The sequence below is a fragment of the Balaenoptera ricei genome, chromosome 12 (assembly GCF_028023285.1).
Source record: "Balaenoptera ricei isolate mBalRic1 chromosome 12, mBalRic1.hap2, whole genome shotgun sequence".
NCBI classification, from domain to species: domain Eukaryota; kingdom Metazoa; phylum Chordata; class Mammalia; order Artiodactyla; family Balaenopteridae; genus Balaenoptera; species Balaenoptera ricei.
Window position 1 is genome coordinate 52350981 of NC_082650.1, and position 16815 is coordinate 52367795.

Consider the following 16815-nt stretch of genomic DNA (forward strand, 5'->3'; position numbering starts at 1 on the left):
ACTTGTATTTTTCTTACAGTTTGGCAAGTCTTGTAGTTAAAAAGATGGATTCCCTATCACACTTACTCAAGGTGGTCTAAGTGATGGGGCCAGAGGAGCATTAAGCTACCTAATACCTGCGGAAGACAAGGGCAAAGATGCTCTCAGGAGCAGTGCGATTGTCCCTAGGAGAATTTCTACCAGGAGCTCAGGTCTTCCTTTGTCTCTGAAGACCCTGAAAGAGGTGTCTTCGGTGGAAACGGTCACTTTCTTCTGCCCTGCCCCACGAAGCACTAGTTTCCCCAGGACTCTCGACGTCCAGCGCAGGTGCTCCGTGCAGGTGTCGGGATTCAGGCGGAAGCGGACTCAGCGAGTGAGCGGCGTGTTCAGCTGCCGCCGCCAGGGGGCGCGAGGCGGCCGAGGAGGCCGGGAGTAGGCCGTCGGGAGCCGGGACATCCGGGGCGCCTTCCTGTGAGCCCGCGGCCGGAGCCCCTGTGGCCGGAGCCACTCCCGAGCTACGGGCGACCCGGAGTCCCGACCATGTCCCCTTTGCCCACTCCCAGGACTGAGCTGCTTCTCCTCGGACCCCTGGAAGCCAAAGGGAGTCACTGCCGCTTTCGTTGTTCGTCTCTCGGGTGGATAGACCTGGCGCCCCGTCCCCGGGGGGGGGGCTCCCCCACTGTTCCCAGGATTCAGCCCCGAAACTCCACCCTGGGGGCCGACAGCTACCCACGGTCATTGCCTCGGAGGGGTAACCCAGTGAACTTCAGGGCCTCTCGCTAGAGCATGGAGGAAATACAGCCACCCCTCTGGATAAATATAATCCTCATTAGGACTCACCGCCACACCTTCCATCGGAGCTGTCAGGGGCCTGGCTTTGGGGCCAGGAACAGGGTTGCCAGATTTAGCACACACACAAAGGATGCCCAGGTAAATTTGAATTTCAGATAGACAACAGATTATTTTTTAGTATTTAAGTGTGTTTCATGCAATATTTGGTATATACTTATACTAAAATGTATATTAAATATATTTTTATATTATATAGTTAGGAAAACACATACTAAATATATATTACATAATATATATATACATCTATTTATTAATAAATATGCATATATGTGTAAGGTATATACATTTGGTATACTAAATGTATGTGTGTGTATGTGTGTGTGTTCCTTGTTTATCTGAAATTCGAATTTGACTGAGTGTCCTGTATTTTTTCTGGCAACTCTAGCCAGGAATGAATTTATGTGGAGGGAGGAATGGAAAGGTGTGGGCGAATGAAAGAATGCGTGAAGCTCTCATCGTGAGAGAGATTCATTTCTGTTTTGTCTTTTGAATGTCTTCTTATCTATATATTTTAAATTCCATTTATAAAAACCTGGCTGGTTTTTTAAAAAATCCAATCTCTGCTTTGTTTCAGTGAAACCCAAGTACAACCTTGTCTGTGACTTTTTTCCCAAGCCATCAGCGTTCTTAACAGATTTTAAGAAGAAGCAACCAATCATTTAGATCATGAAATTCAGCTAAAGCTGCTGCTCTTTATGTCTATGGAAACTTCTTTTCGAGAAGCTTAATATTTTTACATTTATTTTAATAGACAAACCTGTATTTTGCTATTTTGGCAGAGAGGTTTACTTTTTTTTTTTTTATAAATTTATTTATTTATTTTTGGCTGCGTTGGGTCTTTGTTGCTGTGCGTGGGCTTCCTCTAGTTGCAGCGAGCGGGGGCTGCTATTCATTGCAGTGTGCGGGCTTCTCACTGCGGTGTCTTCTCTTGTTGTGGAGCACGGGCTCTAGACATGCGGGCTTCAGTAGTTGTGGCACGCGGGCTTCAGTAGTTGTGACTCGCGGGCTCTAGAGCGCAGGCTCAGTAGTTGTGGCGCATGGGCTTAGTTGCTCCGTGGCATGTGGGATCTTCCCAGACCAGGACTCGAACCTGTGTCCCCTGCATTGGCAGGCGGATTCTTAGAGAGGTTTACTTTCTGACTGAAGACCAAGCTGAATAGGAACTGTTGGGTAGGGCAGAAATATGGAAGTCATGATATCACCTGTGCACCACCCTGAACAAAGCCTGGTGGGAGCCTTCTGGGGACCTCACTTCTGCATAAGCATTTTACACCCACTGTCCTATGGGACACACACACACACACACAGTCTGTGTGTCCATTACATTTAGATTTTGGGGTCAAAGGACTCAATCGCCTATGAGGGACCAGATCCCTTAGAATATTCCTAATAACACTGCTTGGCCCTTGTTGAGCTTGTTTCCTTCACTCCACTGTTGAATCCCATCCAAAATAGGACTGACTCAGATGTAGATATGCTCCCCCTTGCTCCTGACCTGCTTAGTCTTGGAGGAGAGAAAGCCAAGTGTGTTCGTTTCCTAGGGTTGCTATAACAAAGTACCACAAACTGGGTGGCTTAAACAACAGAAATGTCTCCGTTCTGGAGGCTAGATTTTCAAAATCAAGCTGTCAGCAGGGTTGGTTCCTTCTGAGGGCTGTGAGGAAAGGATCATTCCAGGATCTGTCTTTGGCTTGTAGATGGCATCTTTCCCCTGTGTCTCTTCACATTGTCTTCTCCCAATGCATGTCTGTCTCTGTGTCCAAAGTTCTCCTTTTTATAAGGACACCAGTCATATTGGATTAGAGCACACCCTAATGACCTCACTTTACCCTGATCCCCTCCGTAAAGACCCTATCTCAATTAAGATCATGGTCTGAGGAACTGGCGGTTATGATTTCACCATATTTTGTGAGGGACACAATTCAACCCATAACACCAAGGAAACCCTGATAACTGAAAGTGCAATGCATTGGTACCCGAGAGATGACTCTTTTGGCGGTGGGGAGGGGTCCCATCAGCACCTTGACAGACAGGGGGTTGGCTGCCAGGCTGGAGCTTTGGTCAGGAAGCTCCTAGAACCCAGGAAGTGCTGGCTTCCTGGGAGAGCACGTTGTTCCTGTCAGACACTTAAACTTGATCTGAGAGATCAGCTGAGCTCCTGGCAGGAGAGGCGCTTTCCTCTCCACAGTGAACCTTTCCATGGTGGAGATGCTTGCCTTGGGGAGCGGTCCTTGTCTTCCCCAGGGCAGAGGCCCACTTGTCTCTTCTCACTGCAGGTGGGAAGAGGACCCTGAGCAGAGCATCCTCCACGGATTTGTCCAACACGTGTGGCGCCCAAGTTCACTGAGGAGCTGGGAATTGGTCCAGGAAGGAAAAACAAGGGCAGGCATTCGGAGGATTTGAGGTAAAAATTTAATAATGTGTAGTACATGTTCATAGCAATCTGGGTCTCATAAAACCCAGCCTCCCTGGACTGTATCCTCTTACTCTGATGATAAAACTCTAATGCAACTCCATGTTCTGTCACACACAATTGAAATCTGAGGATTCAAAATAATGCCTTGCCTAATTCTTTCTAAGTGGATATAGTCACTGCAGAGTTTCAGACTCAGACTTTGGTCACCATTTTGTTCCATAAGATTTTAATATTCTAATTAGTAACAGGAAATCGTGCAAGGGAGAGAATCCCAGTTCCTCCATTGGTTTATGGAGACAAAAAGAATCCAGTCAACTATTCTGTAATTTCCAGAGAACCGTCACCTTTCTAGTAGCTGCTAAGTCCAGTGTGAAACAGCACATGCAATTTCCCACCATTACTGGTCCCCCTGGGAAAGTCTCCAGGCTCCAGCAATGCTAACTTAGTAGTCAGGGCCATCACATCCTGCTGCATTAGGACAGATTTTTTCACAACCCATCCCCCCCAGGCATAATTTCAAATGGTCCTTTTTGCCAAAATGAGATCCTTTGTCTCACTATGTTGGGGATATGAATTTTTAATCTCCCTAAAATATAATATATCGGAGGTGCAAAATTTGGCATCTGAGCAAATGGGATGGAGAATTGACCTCAGGGAGGGAGTCCCCTTGCTGTGACGGCCATCGCCATTTGGGGCTCCGGAGGTAGTTGTTTTGAAAATGAATTGGATTCTGTCCTTAAAAATAAAGTTATTTGGCAAAGTGAGGAAGCCTCGGTCCAGCTGAGAGCCCAGGAGCAGTTGGGGGCTTAACACCCTTCTGCACACCTTTAAGACTTGTGGCTGCTAATTAGTACCTACTAATCATTTAAATCATCAGTTTCTTGATCCACTGTGAGCACATTAATACTTTTTCTCAATACATTTGAGGTAAAAAGAGATTGCGGGTAGAAGACTAATTCAATCACTTGCATACAAGGGTACCAACACCATTTTTCCTGCCTTCCCTCCTTGGCAGCCTCCTTCAACAACACATATCCCCATGCTGTTGTGAGTCAACCCTGCTCCAGAAGACCCACTCACCCTTCCATAGCCAACATGTGCTTTCTTCCTGTCAGTCTCTTCATTTCTTTTTCTCCTTCCAACACACATTCACATCTGTTTCTCATCACTTAATTGTTCTGTATCATGGTGTACATTTTATTTTTCTATTTTCCTATCATGTTACATCTAACTTTTCTTTAGCAAACTCATACTCATTTCATCCTGATACCGTATCCTTGATTGTTTCCCCTACTCAGTTTGCGATTATTATAATTTTTCTTTGTCTCTTTTTTTCTGTTGCTTTGGTTTTTCTCTCTCAGGGGTATGGAAACCAGACTCCAGGTGCTGAAGCTGGTCAACATCACCAGCAGCCCTGGTGCCAGCAGCCCCGGTGCCATACCTTCCAGTCTCTTCACCAGTGGGCTCTCTAATTCTTGTGAGAGCAGGTGTGGTAAATCCCCTTCCCGCCCCCTCCAGCCTGTTTCGGGAAGTTTGGGTGGGTCATTCCCACCTGGAAATATGTTTCGTCTCCTTCCCTGAAGCTGAATGTGCCTACAGGTGTCCTGCTCTTCTACAGTCCCCAGCTATAGGGCCTGTGGGGGGAACAGCTCAGAAGTCACTAGCAGGGTTGGCAGGCAGAGCAGGCAGGTTGATGAAGAAGCTGGTAACAGAAGTGTACAGTGTGTGGGGACTTGTTTGCCTGGATTACTTTGAATAACGCGCTTCTCTAATGTGCTCAAAAGGCATGTTACTAGAAGTTTTAAGATTGCTGCAAAACAGATGCTCTAAGTTTGGTGAAGTCAATTCTATTTTCTTTTTTTTTTTTTTAATTTTGGATTGATGGCCTTCTAAAGGGGCACTGGAATGATGTTTCTGACTACTCTTTTAGAGTCTCCTGTCCTCCCCAGGGAATGTCATATGCCTTTTTTCTCTGGCTGCCTTTAACATTTCCTTTTCATCTTTTATTTTCAGCAGTTTGAAAATGATATACCTAAGTGTGATGTTTTTGTTTTCTGCTTGATGTTTCTGAGCTTTTGGATTTGTGGTTTGATGTCTGTCATGAATTTTGGAAAATTCTCAGCCATTAGTTCTTCGAATATTTCTTCTGCCTCACTCTCTCTCTTCTCCTTCTGGTGCTCCAACTGCATATATATTAAACCATTTTATATTGTCTCATTTTAAATATGAAAACATACATATATCATGAGTAAAGGACAAAAAATAAATATGCAAACACTAAATAAAGCTGGAATAGCTATATTATATTAATATCTGAAAGAGTACACTTCAATATAAGGAATATTACCAGGGATAAATAGTAATGTTACATAATGGTAAAGGACTCAATCCTCCAAGAAGACATAGCAATCCTAAATTCGTACATATCTAACAACAGTGCTTAAAAAGACATGAAGAAAAAACTACTAGAACTGAAAGGAGAATGGGGCAAATCCATAATTATAGATGGAGACTTCAAGGACTGATAGAAAAAGTAGACAGAAAACAGTAGACAAAGAAGATCTGAATAATATCATTAACTGACTTGACCTAATTGATGTTTATATTGATAGAATACTCAGCAAGATCAGAAAATACATTCTTTTCAATTGCACACAGAATATTCACCAAGGTAAACCATACATTGGCTCATAAAGAAAACCTTAACACACTTTTAAAAATGGAAACCTCTTTTTGGTTCCTGGAGCTTTGGCCTATGGGCAAGAGTGGGGGTGCTGCCTAGAGAGTGTGCAGGGTGCCTCCACTGGGCCAGTGGGATAGAGGGCAGGTGGACAGGTTAAAAAAATAAATGAAATCTCACAAAGTATGTTCTTGAAGTATAATGGCATTAAACTAGAAATCAGTAACAATAAGATGTCTGGAAAATCCCCAAATATTTGGCAATTAACACACTTCTATATAACCTATGGACCTCAAGGAAGCCTCAAGGTAAATTTTAAAATCCTTTGAACAAAATACAAATGAAAATACATTATATCTAATTTGTGGATTGCAGCAAAAGCAGTGCTTAGAGGAAAATTTATAGCATTAAAATGCTTATATTAGGGACTTCCCTGGTGGCACAATGGTTAAGAATCCTACTGCCAATGCAGGGGACATGGGTTCGATCCCTGGTCTGGGAAGATCCCACATGCTGCGGAGCAACTAAGCCCATGCGCCACAACTACTGAGCCTGTGCTCTAGAGCCTGTGAGCCATAACTACTGAGCCAACATGCCACAACTACTGAAGCCTGTGCGCCTAGAGCCCATGCTCTGCAACAAGAGAAGCCACTGCAATGAGAAGCCCATGCACCACAACTAAGAGTAGCTCCCGCTCACCACAACTAGAGAAAGCCTGTGCACAGCAACGAGGACCCAATGCAGCCAAAAAAAAAAAGCTTATATTAGAAAAGAAGCAATGTCTCCGATCAAAAATCTAAGCTTCTACTCTAAGAAACTAGAAAAAGAAGAGCAATTAAACCCAAAGCAAGCAGAAGGAAAGAAATAATAAAGAGCCTAAATCAATGAAATAGAAAAAAATGGAAAAACTTCCTACCCCCTCCCCCAAAAGAGTCTTTAAGTCCCTGTGTACATCAGTGGATGCAAATACAGATGTATGGAGGAAGAGGAATTCATTCACTTATACAAGTTAGACTTGTGAGTGTTAGCTCTCTGTCACCCAGGACATCTGTGAAAACTAGATGTTATAAATATTTTTAAAAATATTATAGGTCATCTATGTCATTTTAAAAGCTAACATCTGTTGAGAGCTTATAACATTCCAGGTATTGTTATAAGCACTTTAAGTGTATTAGTTAGTTCATGTAATCCTTATAAATAACGTATTTTTACCCCCATTTTATAGACATGGAAACTGAAGCACGCACAAGTTAAGTAATCTGCCAAAGGTTAGTCACCTAATAAGTGACAGAGTCAGGATTTGAATCCAGGCAGTCTGGCCTCAGAGCTCAGATGTAAAAGAGTGTTTTTGCTGGTATTCATGACCATAGGGTCCGGGATAGAAAAGTCTGTATTTGTTTCTCCCATGCCTTGCACAATATCTGGCACACGATAGCTCTGGATAAGTGTTAGTTGGCAGATTTGCAACTTGAGACCATTTTAGAATAAAAATGGAAAGAATCTTGGCCTATTAGAAAGGTGACTTCAAAGTTGCTAAGAGACTAGGTCTTAAATGTTATCTCCCCTCCAGAATGAATAATAATTATGTGACATGATAGAGGTGTTAGTTAAGGCTACAGTGGTAATTCTTTCACAGTATATAAATGTATCAAATCAACATGTTATACACCTTAAACTTACACGATGTTTTAAATCAATTATATGTTATGGACAAAAAAGGTGATGACTACAAGTCTACATTTTAAACTATTTATAAACCTATTTATAAGTTATTGATGCTGGTCAATACAGACTTAATATTGTCTGATGTGATATAATGGCTAAAGGGAGGGAGATGGTGTGTTTGGGGATTGAGCAGATAGATGAGAGTGAGGTTCCTCTGATAACATCACGAAAGTCATAGAAGAGCGCAAAGAATTCAGTCTCGGGAATCTTCATACCCATTCTATGAGTTAGCTGCCATCACTCCCACTCTGAGGGGCCCAGACAGAGGTTAGGTAACTTGCCCAAGGCTGCTCTGCCAACATGCAGTGGGTGAGGGGTCCACAGAGCAGGCTGATAACCCCTGCTCACCGTCTTCCCACTACGCACTGCAGTGGAGGGGCTGAGGCTCAGAGGGCTTCCCCTTCACTGCCTTCAGGTCTTAACACACCTTCACCTCCAGGAGACTTGCCCTGCTACTCTGATTTTAATTACAATTCCCTTCCTCCTTACTGCAGCCCTGACACTCTTTATCCCCCTTCCCTGCTTAAATGTTCCTCCTTGTCATTCATCACTATTAACATGTACATATTTTATTTATTTATCTTGCTTATTGTCTGTCTCCCGGCAATAGAAAGTAAGCTCCATGAGGCTAGAAATTTTGGTCTGTTTGTTAAGCTGAGCCTAGAATAGTGCCTGGAACACAGAAGGCACTCATTACCTATATGTTGAATGAATGAATGAGTAAAGATTCCCTGTCACTTCACTTATCATAAGTTAGGGGAAAGGCATTCAGAAGTTAGGAATCTGTGAGCATCTGATATGCTAGACAGCTCAAAAAGTGCCTATTTAATATAAAATCCCTGTCTATAATAGAGTCATGCTAGACACACAGTGGGTCACATTATTTATCCCAGATCAGGACCCCAAAATAGATCCAACACAGTCTCTGCTTTCAAGGAACTTTCTCCCTCTCATTCAGAGTTCAGTGAACTCTGAATCTGGGAAACTAGATGTTCACAAGTGTTTAATGAATTAGTATCATTCATTCATTCATTCATTCATCATTTAACAAACATTTATGGAGTGCCCACTATGTGTCAGGCACTGTTCTAGGCACAACATTGCTATTGAATCTCTCCAAGAAAAAAAATTCCAATATCCAACTAGAGAGCAATGGTAGGTATTCTCATAAAGAATCTGTAATAATACAAAATTTTTTATTATGAGTAAAGAAAAAACAGTGTAATTAGATTTACTTTAAAATTTTTATTTTTAATTTTTATTTTATGATTGAATTTTATTACATATTTTTTAAAATGGCAACTCTTCTTAGGTGAAAAATATCATGTTCCTAGTATTTGTGAGCTCCTTCGCTCTCAGAGGTAGAAGGTCAATGATTTTCTTTTTTTCTATTTTAATGGGCATGCTTAAAATTTTTTATTTAATGCTTTTTATAATTACAGTTATATATATATGTATATATGTATCTATCTATTGAGAAAGAGATTAAAAAGGCAAATAATTCTATAAGATTTACATCAAAAATAGTTGTCTCCTATCCCTACTCTTCAATGACAACCATGTTTTTTTAGTTGTTGCTTCTGATATTTGCCTAAATTTCTAATTAATCTGCATATAATGCCCTTTCTTGATTATTTTCGTTTTAGGTACAGTCTGTTTATCTCTTACTTTGGAAGATGAGGGTTTAGCTTGAAGACCTCATCCCACCCTTTTCTCCTTCCATCCTCCCAATGAAGTTATGGCATAATATTTAGTGAAATCGATACTTAGTGATAATATTGTTTTGAAAATGTATATATCATTTAGAATTGAATCATATAATGTACTACAGTTATATTTTCTTTTTCTTTCTCTTTCTCTCTCTGAGTTAATAATTTTCTCTCTCTTTCTCTATTTTTTGTTTGCTTGGTTTTCTAAGTACCTATCACAAATTTATCCCCAAATTATCTGCCAGCACTGTAACACTTTCATTATGTTTAAGCATTACCTTACCTCCTAGTTTTTTTTTTTCCCCCTTTGGTGACATGCCTTTAGGATGGGCAGCTCACGAGGTCCATTGATATTTGTCATTCTGGAATTTCCCATCACCATTATTCTGGAATTAATCACTCCTACCAACTGCCTCTGGTGATTTGTCCTTCTTCAGACACTCCTGAACCAAGCCTTAGAGGACACTAGGGAAGAACTGAAGATGGGGCAGACCTGACCTCATATTTCATTTATCACCGCTTCTGTTTGCTGCCTGGGGAGAAAGGAGGCTGAGTGGTCACCTCTGGGACTCTAGAGGGCCACAAGCCCTGCCCAGGTGGTGGTAAGCCAGCAATAGCCCTTCATTGTTATTTGTGGGGAGAAACTTAAGGAGTCCCTGCTTCTCTCTTAATGATGGTGAGGTTAATCTAGGACATGTTGGGCTATGATACCAGTTGGAATAAGATTTAAGCCAATCAGCTCACCCTAGCACTGTGCAGTGCTAATGTAGGGAGCCAGCTACGACTTGAGAGATAATGTAATCATGGCCCTAGTAGGCAGGGCTATGGCACCCATAGGGCAATCAGGGCCTTGATAGAGAGTTGATCTACATCAAGAAAATGCTTAGGAAAAATACCCTTCCAGGTTTGGAAGACCCCTCACTCCATAATCTCTGAAGGATGGGCTATCATAGTATCTGGTGTTAAACCTGACAAGAGTCACTGGCTATCAGTGGCTCTGGGTGGTCTGTCCCCAGTGGTCAACCTGATAAAATCATAAACAAAGAGAAAATGTCAGGAAAAACACTCATAATTATGGGATGGGGGACCAAAACCTTGAACTCATGGGGTGTGGGTGGGAGCACAGTAGGCCTACTAATTTCTGGACATCCAGGGTTGGGGACCACAATGCCCAGAAACTGGTCACCCAGAGCTCATGATTGGCAATCTAACCCTCAGACACCCCAAGATACCCACCCGATAAGGCTATTCCCTTGTTTAGGGTATACACATTTCATAAGCCCAGGCAGAAGTGAAAGGGCACAGTTCCTGGAACATGTGATGCTTCCTGCTGGTTCCATACTATCGCCTCTCAATGCAGATCCTACAGAGTGGGCTCTGATAATGGGTAAGGAATAGCAGCCTGCCCTTTATTCTACCTACTGGGCATGTGAGACATCTGTGGATGTTCAATGGCTCCCTGAAGATGGCGGGTGGGGAGGGAAATCAAGACTGGGAATCAAGAACCCAGGATAAGCTCCAGAACAGTGTTTGAATATACAAATCCCAATGTATGGAAGGACAAAAACCATATGAGAGACTGGACATATATCACCGTAAGAATGGTGGCTCTGAAAAATGTGGTGCTCCAAAACTTCACGGCCCTGATCATATCCCAGCGGAAAAGGGAGGAGTGTGTGATATTGTGGGGAAGACTGTGGCATTTGTATGCCAGACAACTTCCCAAATGTACAGGATTTAGTGAGGCAAGCATACAAAGAAATGGCTAAATTTAGGCAGATTCTGAGTGAGTCCTGGGCTATGTGGTCCTGATTATCATTTTTTTGAGAAAGTGGGAGCTTATGTAATACAATGTGTATTGTGCTTTGTTTTGTACAGATTGGTTGTAGTAAAATATTAACAGATGTCATCACCTGTTTGAGGAGTCACCACACCTATCTGGGCAATCAAAATTAGTAGTGGGAGAGCTACTCCCATCCCTGACTAAAGAATTAGACGATGATGTATGCTGTGGCCAGTGCTTGGGAGGTCCAGAGACAGTGAGGGCACCCCATGTTGTTGGTAAGCCCTGGGTGGAAAGTCCCTAGGTCTTATGATGTGGTTAGAGGTTTAGCATCTGGAAATCAGACTTTACCTAAAGTGGTACCTAAAGTGTAGTTTTATCAGTTAAGATGTTGATGATGTGGCCTTTGAGTGGGTGAGGGATAAAACTCTGAGAATAAGGAGACAGGATAACTCTGACCTGCAGGACTCATTTCTGTGCCAGCTCCAAATTCATCTGTATGTCTTTAGAGTACTTCTGCTAAAGTATTTTCAAATGAGAGAGCAACAATATTCCAATTAACATACTTTTCCAAAACAGCATGTTTTTTTAAAAGGATGTATAAATCTGCCTTAAGAAATTTATTCTCTGCTTCTAAAATACATCTTAAAGCACAGGAACAAAAATTGCTGCAATCAAAATTTGCTTAAGATTATTTACGTCAGCACAATGGCCTAGGAAGCTCCAAAACCCTTGTTTTCCCAAGAAGACATCCAAATACAATAAAAAACTAGCTGAAATAAACTTGCAGGAGGGTAAAGCCAGGAGGGACATGCATCTCACTTCTTAGGGGCCGTCAGCCTGCCGTGCATCTCCTACACTGATCCCCTAATTTCTTCTAGATTCCTTCTTCTAGTTTTTCTCTCTTATCTTGACAATATCCTTTGATCTTTCTATTACATTTTCCATTTCTACTCTCATATTTTTAATTCCAAGGATCCTCTTTTATCCTTTTAATGTCTTTTTAAAAAATAGCAACCCATTCTCATGTTATTAGTGCAATATGTTGTATTATGTCTTCCAGGACATTCATCATAATTTAAAAAAAATTTTTTTTTCTCCAGATTCCTTTTCTTCCTGTTTGTTGGTTTTAGTCTCTGTCTTTCAGGCCAGAGAATCAAATTTAGTGAGCCCCTTAAAATGTGATTGGAAGCTTTCTGAGTACGGGTAGCCTTGTCACTGGTGGGCTTCACTGAAGGGGGATCTTGCTGGGCCGTTCATGTGAACCCCACCTGTCAGTGTGTGTAGATCTTTTCTCCCTCTGATGTCCTGCCTGGGGGTCTAAGTCTCCCTGCAAACAGTCTGACAGCTGAGTCAGGGTGGGCTCTGTGGGTCCCGTGGTTAAGGATATGGATTTTTTCTGAATCCTGTTTTGGGGACAGCACCTCTGCCCTCAGGTGGGCCTGTGTCCTCAAGAATAGAGTAATCCTTTGTTTGGTCAGGATTGAGGGGCCATCACCAGCAGCATAGGGGTGGGGAGGGGGTCTGGTCTTGTTCTTAGTCCCCTCTCACTTCCGCTTTTGGAGATTCCTGAAGCCTCCAGTTTCAGAGGCTTTCATGGAGTGAAGTGTGTGCATCCTGGGACCCCTCACTTCAGAATAAAGGTTCAGATATCGTGGGTCCACCAGGTCAGATCCCTCTCGTCCATCAGCCCATTTGCTTTGCAGCTTCTACAATTTTGTTGCTTTTATCCCCCTTTTCTCCTGTTTCTCAAGTGTGTTTGTGCCGTTTAGATTCCCTTTTCCTTATTATAGCTATTTATGTATTCATTCATTCATTCATTCATTCCAGGCACTATTCTAACAGCTTGACATTATATCTATTCTAACTCATTTCATCCTCACAACAGTAGTACTATGCCCATTTTACAGACAAGAGAAATTAAATAAAGCACAGAGCAGTTGAGTTTCTTCACCCAAGGTCACAGATGGGGTCAAGTCAGAATACTTGCTCTGAGCCACTGAGCTTCACATAAAACTTGTATGTTTCTTGTTAAATTTTCTTTTCATTTTAGTTTTTGCTATTCCCATCTCCTTTAGTGTTCATATGAATATAACTCCCACAAACCAGGAGAAGATGGGCATCCCTCACTGGAGAGTCCCCCAAACTCTCTGGGTTTTGTACTAGTCCAGAGGTTGTTCCTGGTCTCCATCACTGGAAGGTCAGTAGAGGACCCATTCCCAGATGGTGCTGCCTCATGTCCTGTTGCTGCCAAAAGCAGGTAGTCTCTGAGTCCCTACAGCATCCCTTGAGCCCTAAGCTGTAGGAACTCCTTCAGTTTCCACCTGGCCATTTTCCCAAGGCTTGCCTGAAGCCCCTACATTGTTCAAGAGGACGGAACCGACCCTCCCATTGATTCCCTTCAGTCAGGGCCTGGCTTTTCTCTCTCATCTCACAAAACACACACATGCAGTTTAGGGGTGAACTGTGCAGCTAGATTAAGGTAATCCCAGTCGTTCACAACAGTCTTCTCAAAGTGGGAGTCATTCAGTCTTGAATAGCTCATCTGGAGAGTCCCAATTCCAGTCGAGGATCTCCAGAAGATCCCTCCCCTTTACTTAAGAGTGCAATATAGCTGAATATACACCCAACTTACATGGCTCTAGCCCCTTTGTCAGCTGGCTGCCTTTCTGTCCCTTAAATTCCTGATTTTCACATCCCAGGGAAGTCCAGAGTTCTCCCCATATGGCTTAGCAGTTAACTACTTCCCCAGGCTTAACAGTTTTTGAATCCCGTTGGTATTCGTCCCTGGCTTCTCATGTGCTCAGCATCTTCACCAAAACAGAGCAAAACTCAGCATCTTCACCAATTTCTACAAGAGCTTCAACCACATCAAGCACTTCACAATTTCTGTGGTCTTTCCTGAAGATCATGTCTGAGAGTGCTGTAGGAGTGAGGGTCACATGCACAGCGCACAGCATCCTGCCATCTCTTTATCCCCCAACCCACCGAGCTCTTCTCTCCTCCCAGATCTCCCCCTCCCTACCTTCTACTAATCAGTCGCTTCTTGCTGGTTATGGTCCCTTAGCACCCATTCCTTTTGGCCAAGAGCACTGCAATTATTCAGGTATCCAGCCCTCCCCAGGCAGCTTCTGTGCCTGGGGAAAAGCAGAATCCACCTCCCACCCCCTCCAAAGGTGGGCTTAAGCCAATCAGCATATATTAGTGGCTGTCATTGGTTCAGGGATGGGGCATGGCCCAATTGCAGCCAATGAGATGAGAGAGATGTTGGCAGGTTGCTCTAAGAAAGAAGCTTCCTAGCTCCTCTGTGGAAGGTACCTGGAGAAGCTCTCCTTTGTGTTGAATGTGAATGGGGTAGTATGCGGCCTAGAAGCAAGTGGCAGCCATATTGTGACCATGTGGGAAGCCAGGCATAGGATGATTCAGACCAGGTGTTTTGTCATATCATTGAGTTGGGTCAGCCTCACTGAAAGCTCACTGGACTCCCTGCCAATGAATGCTCTGAGTTATTTTTACTGTTAATGCAACCTTACTTCTCTCTTCCTTCCTCTTGGCCCGAGAGTCACTTTTCTGGGTTCAGCTTCTAACCAAGTGGGCTTATTAAAATTGTGGCCCATACTGAAGTTGGTTATCCTTACAGGGAATTCATCAACCAGTTGCTTTTTATTCACCAACCAGCTCCTTTTTAATCTAAAGACAGTGAAAAATTTCCGACTGCATCATCTGCATTCAAGTTCTGTTTCAAGGACAATGGTTATGTTCTTGCCTTCTGGTAACTGAAGGGCCCATCTTGGAGATCTTCCCTCAAATAAAGGGAGATGGAGCTTCAGGTGATCAATGACTTTATTCTAGAAACTGAAACTGCAGGCAACCCCCAACGGGCTATTCTCTAAATGACATTTTTAAAATGTAGAGTTTCTTTTAGCTGAGCCCCCTGGTACGTCCTTCCTACTTAACACACACACACACCCCTTTCTGTAGAAATTGGGCCCAGAAGAAGTAACTGTTATCAGCTAAATTGCATATACTCCTTTTTTTAAAATTGAAGTATAGTTGATTTACAATGTTGTGTTAGTTTCAGGTGTACAGCACAGTGATTCAGTTATATGTGTGTGTGTATATATGTGTGTATATATGTATATATATCAATTCTTTTTCAGATTCTTTTCCCTTATAGTTCATTAAAAAATATTGAGTATAGTTCCCTGTGCTATATAGTAGGTCCTTGTTGTTTATCTATTTTATATAGAGTAGTGTGTATGTGTTAATCCCAAACTCCTAATTTATCCCTCCTCCTGCCCTTTCCCCTTTGGTAACCATAAGTTTGTATTCCATGTCTGTGGGTCTATTTCTGTTTTGTAAATAAGTTCATTTGTATCTTTTTTTTTTAGATTCTACATATAAGCCATATCATATGATATTTGTCTTTGTCTGGCTTACTTCACTTAGTATGATAATTTCTATGTCCATCCATGTTGCTGCAAATGGCATTATTTCATTCTTTTTTATGGCTGAGTAATATTCCATTGTGTGTTTTGTGTGTGTGTGTGTATACACCACATGTTCTTTATCCATTCATTTGTCAACGGACATTTAGGTTGCTTCCACGTCTTGGCTATTGTAAATAGTGCTGCAATGAATATTGGGGTGCGTATGTCTTTTCCAATTATAGTTTTCTCCGGATATATGCCTAGGAGTGGGATTGCAGGATCAAATGGCAACTCTATTTTTAGTTTTTTAAAGAAGCACCATACTGTTTTCCATAGTGGCTGTAGCAATTTACATTCCCAGCAACAGTGTAGGAGGGTTCCTTTTTCTCCATATCCTCTTCAGCATTTATTATTTGTAGTTTTTTGATGGTGGCCATTCTGACTGGTGTGAGGTGATACCTCATTGTAGTTTGGGTTTGGATTTCTCTAATAATTAGCAATGTTGAGCATTTTTTCATGTGCCTATTGACCATCCGTATGTCTTCTTTGGAGAAATGTCTATTTAGGTCTTCTGCCCATGTTTTGATTGGGTTGTTTGTTTTTTTGATATTGAGCTGTATGAGCTGTTTGTATATTTTGGAAATTAATCCCTTGTCAGATGCATCCTTTGCAAATATTTTCTCCCATTCTGTAGGTTGTCTTTTTGTTTTGTTTATTGTTTCTTTTGCTGTGCAAAAGGTTTTAAGTTTAATTAGGTCCCATTTGTTTATTTTTGTTTTTATCTCTGTTACTCTAGGAGATGGATCCAAAAAGATATTGCTGTGATTTATGTCAAAGAGTCTTCTGCCTATGTTTTCCTCTAGGAGTTTTATAGTATCCAGTCTTACATTTAGGTCTTTAATCCATTTTGAGTTTGTTTTTGTATATTGTGTTAGGGAATGTTCTAATTTCATTCTTTCACATGTAGCTATTCAGTTTTTCCAGCACCACTTATTGAAGAGACTGTCTTTTCTCCATTGTATAGTCTTGCCTCCTTTGCTGTAGATTGATTGACCATAGGTGTGTGGGTTTATTTCTGGGCTTTCTATCCTGTTCCATTGATCTATGTGTCTTTTTTTGTGCCAGTACCCTACTGTTTTGATTACTGTAGCTTTGAGTATAGTCTGAAGTCAGGGAACCTGTTTCTTCCAGCTTCGTTTTTCTTTCTCAAGATTGCTTTGGCTATTCAGGTTAAAAAAGAG

The 16815-nt window shown here is 42.0% G+C and overlaps 1 protein-coding gene across 4 annotated transcripts in view; it reads left to right on the forward strand.

Annotated features, from left to right (window-relative positions):
- Positions 1 to 481: 481 nt before the first annotated feature.
- SCML4 (Scm polycomb group protein like 4) overlaps positions 482 to 16815 on the forward strand; it is a 138688-nt gene continuing 122354 nt past the window's right edge. For all 4 annotated transcript variants that reach the window (XR_009506198.1, XR_009506199.1, XM_059941471.1 and 1 more), the window contains exons 1-2: positions 482 to 909; positions 3108 to 3235. The gene's annotated coding sequence lies outside the window, so the exon portion shown is untranslated. The remainder of the gene's footprint in view (positions 910 to 3107; positions 3236 to 16815) is intronic.